The sequence below is a fragment of the Glandiceps talaboti genome, chromosome 1 (assembly GCF_964340395.1).
Source record: "Glandiceps talaboti chromosome 1, keGlaTala1.1, whole genome shotgun sequence".
Classification (NCBI taxonomy): domain Eukaryota; kingdom Metazoa; phylum Hemichordata; class Enteropneusta; family Spengelidae; genus Glandiceps; species Glandiceps talaboti.
In genome coordinates, this window is record NC_135549.1 from 29,377,490 (window position 1) to 29,383,997 (window position 6,508).

General features: G+C 36.2%; 1 long non-coding RNA gene across 1 annotated transcript; it reads right to left on the reverse strand.

Annotated features, from left to right (window-relative positions):
• Positions 1-1,529: 1,529 nt before the first annotated feature.
• On the reverse strand, positions 1,530-3,039 carry LOC144447202 (uncharacterized). The gene is made up of 4 exons (XR_013482000.1): positions 3,007-3,039; positions 2,765-2,892; positions 2,348-2,438; positions 1,530-1,602 (listed from the first exon to the last, which is right to left on the reverse strand). It is a non-coding gene; the product is annotated as an uncharacterized LOC144447202 (long non-coding RNA).
• Between the last annotated feature and the right edge of the window lie 3,469 nt (positions 3,040-6,508).

Here is a 6,508-nt window from a genome sequence, read left to right on the forward strand (position 1 = left end):
GCTTTCTCGGCATATTGGTCTGCAGATTTGACCAACTCCTCTACATAGATTTCAAGCCTTTTCTTCTTCTTCTTCTTCTTCAGTCCTTCAATGTCTGAAACTAAGTCCTTCTTTTTTCAGCTAGTTGCTGCACTCTCTCTCTTTTGCTCCTCAAGATAGGCAGAATACCTTTGTCTTGCAGAGCCTGCAGAAGCAAGAAGTTGTGGGGTAATCTGTACATTCTGTACACCACCAACACTTTCTACATGGTCATATATGAGACGCTGTGCAACTAATGATTTGTCATGAAGGTTTTCCACTTCAACCTGCTTGTTCACTGAAAAACCTCTTTCAACAGTTGCCTGCCCATGAGATATGAGCAGAAGATTCTTCACATCTTTCCACAACTGCATAAAGTGTGGATTTGTTGCAATAGATTAAAAAAACAGAACATCAACTCTGCTGTTGTCATCATATGGGTCAAAGTCCTTGAATGAAGAGTTGTTGGTTGATACAGGTGTGTCAATAAATTCTTCAAACTGTTGAAGTATGATATCACATGCAGTGGCACCACTGTCACTTGTCCAGCTTCTACTAAGGTAGTGAGAAGCTTCCTCATTCTCTGGTGGCATTTCTCCTTAGCTGAGGCAAGGTGTCGAGGGTCGAGACATGACATGGCTCTTGCCAGAGGGTACTTCAGTGGAGATTTATCCAGTAGTTTGGTGGCAGTTTTCAGTAAAAAATCCCTCCATTGCATTCTAAGCTGCATTACCTGTCTGTCACTAATGGTAACTTGACTACTCGGTGCTCTCAACTTCTTGAGTTCCTGTTCTGGCGCAAAACCAAGGTCTATCCTGGGGTAATTAACAAGGATCTTCTTATCTGTTAAGTCTATCTTCATTATTTTTATCACTGAACAAAGCACTTCAAGAGACCAGACAGCATTCTGAACAATTCCTCAGCAAGAAAGGGCATCATGGGTTTGTCTGACCGATACATCAATAAGAATGGTGCAACATGTTGAGCAATTGACTGGAAGCATAGCAATTTAACTATGATGAGTTTATCATTCACACAAGATGCCACAGTATTGTAGGGTGAAGTCTTGGGATTGTGGACTTTACCCTTATCAACCTTGCTTACATATTTTTTTATGTTTGGCCCTCTCAGATACTGGTAAATTTTCTACCCATCTATGGCTACAAAATTTCAATGGGAAAACATCAGAACCTGTTGCTGTTACATAATCTTCATTTGTATAAGTTTATTGTGTTGAATTTAATGGAAATTTTAATGATGTTACAGATTAAAATATCTGACTGTATAGTCCTACACGTCATGGTTTTTTCTTCTTATTTACCTTTTCAATATTGGAAAAAGACAATGTCACAATATTAATTGTATGGTGAACCTATGTATAATCTTATAAAATCTTGTAACGAGTTGACTGTTAAACTGTTTACATGACATTTTGTAAAATACTTTTTCTGATGGTGAAGCCTGGTAACATATATAGTCATCGATCGCAGCCTGCTGATTGGCTGAGAATGGGGGTGATGACCTATATGCTTGACTTCATTCAATAGACGGTATACTGTAAAACTTCACTTGTAATTCTTATATCTGTCAAAAAATAAAAAGATAACTACATGTTAGCCACATTGCATTGGTTTTGATATAAAATGTACACGCATTGAAAATGAGAATAAGTTGGGTGAAATAAAGACGAGAAATCTCTATACACTTTTATATCAAGGTGTTGACAAATTAAGTTATTTAATTTACATTGATTAAGCACAGCGTACTTAAATAAGTCATTGTCTTATTGTGAATGACCAACCATTATGTATTTAATAAGATGAACTCATATCTGTGTATATCAATATACATACTTCAATAAATGATCACTGTAAAGACCTAAGTACTATGACATTGCATACCTGTGTTAGCAGCTACCAATGTCACATCTCATAACATTCGACTATGCATGACTAATACAATCTGAAATTGATGATCGCATTTTGTTGCACTTCAAAAACAAAAGCAAAATACTTTGGGTGCAGTGAAAAATATTGGAGTGAATATTACTGAACACATACACACAAACCCTGATAAATGAGAAATACAAGGTATTTTCTAATGTTGTAACAGAAACAAATTAAAGAAAATGAAAAAGTAAGATTTTCAATGTGTTCACCAATCTTCAGAAATGTGTGTACATTATAAGACCAAAACATGTTCTCAACAAATTTACAAGCAACAGCTACTAAAATAATTTACAGCTATTGAATCAATTTACATTTAATAAGCTATGGCAGAATGAGAAACCACACAAAATCCACCACCAGTATTACAAAAAAAAACTTACAATAACAAAATAAACGATTATGGTTGTTGAAATGTGAAATGTTGTTTTCATCTGGAAACAAGTCTTTCATCATCACAGCGATTGAACTGAACTGAAATAAAATTACATCAATAAATAATAAATTCAACAGACTATGAAACGATAATCCTTGTTATAACGGTGGATTCACAATCAAACGAAAATAACAATACAAACGAAAAGGAAGAAACGCCTGTGTCACGATTCGAATCGAACACTCGGAACAGCCGGAAGTGATTGTGCGATTTTGTATGTGACACTGTAGTATCGAGAAAACACACAAAAATGGGCAAATCTGAATAAAAAGGAAACATAATTGATTATAAAACTTTATAAATGAAACAATAACTAAAGCAGTCGACATAAACGAAACGAAAAGATCACCTAAACAACACTTACGTGTAAGGATCGAAGCCACGCTGTACAAGGGACATGCTTGGCGTCCGTCGCCATGTTATTGTAGTACTTCTGAGTCGTCTACAGGGTCTGCTAAATGGATCCGCGCGAACATTTTTGATCGGATCTCTCTGAAATGTTGACAGAATATACAATGAATATCACAGATTCAAAATATTGGGGTTCCGTTTTTCAAATTATGACGATAATTGATGCAGGATATTGTGAAAATAAACGATATTTACCAATGTCACTGAGCTCTCCTCTTGCCGTTCACGCTGAAGGAACCGTCATGTGGTAAAACTCCAAGTCAAGGCCTTTAAAGATCTGTCATCTGATTGGCCAAAATCCATGTAGTATTCATGCGGAATGGGGGTTAACTATCCAATCGAATAAGTTGCTTAAAAAACATCTACACCGACCTCACTGAGGGCGCCCTTTCGTATCATTCCTTTACAAGTCGCGTACACAAACACACGGAGTACAAGAATTCTTCCCGATTTTAGACCGTTTTAGCTAAGAGTCGGACAATCAGTGATGATTTAAAACAACATTTTATTGGAAACAAATAACTTTATTTAGGAAAGAAAGTGATAATGACAGAAAGCTACCTTTTATTTTGTATTTATAAGGGTTTCAAAATAGCCTGAACAGTCTTATCAGCATTGGCCTCCCTAGCACATTGATTACATTCAATGGAATATTTCAAAATTCTTCTGACACATACATAGGCTAAAGAATGATCAAAGACATAACATAAGAAACCTAACAGGTCGTACCTGTGTTAGCAGCCTGCAATGCAACGGGCCCTTATCACTCATCTCACAACCGGCACCATCGTCTGAGACAGCTATATATCTGAAAATGATAACAGGATATCCGTAAAATTCAACGAAATAAACTTATCTATAGGTATTTTAATATATCCTGACACATGCATACGCCTCAGTCACACCCTAGTTTGCAAAAACACCGAAAAATAAAGTTCTTCAGAGACTTTTCTTTTGTATATTTTTTGAAACTATGATAATATGATACTTATTGTACAAAAAGGTTTTTGAGCATTCTCCTCGATTTTATTTCCTGTATATAATATACACCACTGTCAATGGGGTACGGACAGGACATTTTTACATTGTTAAGGAAAAGTGATGACATTTTCATCAAGAAATATGTCTATGATTTCACATTAAAACATGTTCTGTTGACTCAAGTTGTTCTTCACTCATTACAGCTTGTATAACACTTGTATGCTATAGCACACAACCCATTGCACACCGACTTCGCATGTGAGGTTTTAGAATAGTTTCTTGTAATAAGATCTCTGGTGGAAATGTTTTTTCCTTTGTACTGGCAGGGACAGCCATCTGTCCACTCGTGTACCCTGTCAATGCTGGTGTCTTTTTCTTCCCTAGCAATTCGGATTGCTTCATCTTCAAATGATCTTACACCAGTCACATCTTTAATATCGTCCTCTCTTATATCAGTTACCGCGTGTTTTACAAGTGTCTTGTCTGTATTGGATTTGTAGTATAGCATCATGGGGTGGATTGTTACTTGGTTCTTGTCAAAGTATGCATTTTGGCTTTCATTTCTAAAGAGTAATTTTCAGCATAATCCATTAATAGACAAAGTTCATTGTCATCCAGTGTTTGTATGCATTTGTTCATTTGTTGGTGTTGCCACGTTGCACGGAAAAGATGTGCTGGGAGGGTTTGAAGATCATTCTCATAATCATTCATGAATGTTTCAAGAGTTGCTTCTTTTCTGACAGAATGTAATGCGTTTAGTTTTGTCTCCACTTTTGACAGCATTTTTTTCCCATTTATACCATGTGATGTTTTTATCACTGTTGTTATGTAGAATAGATGTGTAGTAGTGCCCCACAGATGCCCCACAGTCCATATAGGTGCGATTTAAGCAAGCAGCTCTAGGGTATTCAGTAGTGGGTGGACATTTTTGGATAATTTAACCAGTGATAATTTTGATTTATCAATTCCGATCCCGACACAAAATTTCTTAGTCATTCAGCCTTAAGAGATGCATTGCAGCATATCTGACTGAGACAAGACCGCTTGTTAGTTTCGGACACTTTTTTTTCACATTGCATGGCTTTATTTTTTTAAATGTTGAAATACCAACTTTCCTGTAAGGATGTTGCATTTTATATACATCATAGGCCTCCTGGCGAGTGCATGTCATGATATGAGCAGCACAGTATTTACCATCGGGTGTTGTTTTAGCTGAACGTGAATTTGGAACCGTTTTACTATCTGTACCGTCTGTGTAAACGTCTTCAATTTCTTGTCTGATACCTTCTGGAATCCTGTCTTTTCTCTTTTTCCTTTGGGTCGTCTGTGTCCATCATTCTCCATCAAGTTGTTTGGCACCTACTTGTATTTTATACTTGGATTTGATATGAAGTGTAGTCTGCTGAAGAGCTGATCATGAATGAACCTTTCTGTGTGGAGCTTTCATTCCACCTTTAGGTTTTACCGTGTGAATAAGGTCACTCATAGCACATATGATACTCTCTGCTGTTTCAATTTTTTGTCTTCCCTGTTGAGCCAAAATACTTTTCTTTTCTAGGATCTTCTTACACCTTGTATATTTTGACAGTGCTACCAGAATTTCTGCTCTCTTTTCTGGTGATTTGGGAAGATTTCTTTTTATTCTTTGTACATGTCGACTCTTTTGGGATGGTGATGTAAAGGCTGTACTGGTGGTGGTTACTTTCTTTTCTGATTTACTTGCTCTCAGTTTGACTCTAAGCCGCCATTTTTGTACCCTCATCACATTTTCCTTTTTCTTTACTTCTTCCATTCTGCGTTCCAGGATCTGCTGTTTCCTTGACTTTCCATATGCCTTTTGCTGACATTTCTTTGTTGCTTCAGCACGCCTCTTACTCTGTATATTTTCTGCATTTTTCTTTGCACGATATTGCCTTTTTGCATCTCTACTCTTTAGTTGTTCTTCCCTCAACAGTGGTATGTCTCTCTTCATTAGTAATCTTTGTGTAGCTCTGGCTTTCTTTTTCCGCTCGCTATCTTTCTTCTTGTATTCTTCATAACGACTAAGATCTTTTTTTTATATCTTCTCTTTTTAAGAGTGTTTTTAGAAATATATTCTGTGGTTAGGGGTCTCATTGTTCAAAAATGTATTCTCGCATATATCTGAGGCCAATTAGTGCTTATTTTCGCTGCTGAAAATCAGTAGTATTTCTGTAGTTTTTCAAATATTGTCAAATCATCAACATTTTGGATATTCAGTGACACCATAACAACATACATGTACAACTCAAATTCATCATTTACACTTAAATACAAATTACAACCAAATAGTCTTAGACTAGTTCTCTCCCTTCAGTAATAGTAAATATTACATTTATATTGTCACCTTTCTGTCAATTCTTTGTGACCTGAATATACTGTGGGAAACCAGCTGACTCAACGTTTGAAAAAAACTCATTGACAATGTACAATTCTGCATGTCATGTTATCAAGTTGCTACTAGTAAGAAACTACAACTGTTATTGTAAGTTTTGCTCATAGTCCCCAGAAAAAATATTCCATTTTCTATCAAAATAAATGAAATACTGACCAGTCTGCACAAAATGCTGTCTACTGTCCTGCTGTGATTTTCAAATAAGCATTGACAGTTACTTCAGCTGACTAATCAATAAACTACCATAGCAACTATACAGAATATTGTTGCATTGTAAGTAATTTGTACACACTACCCCGAAGA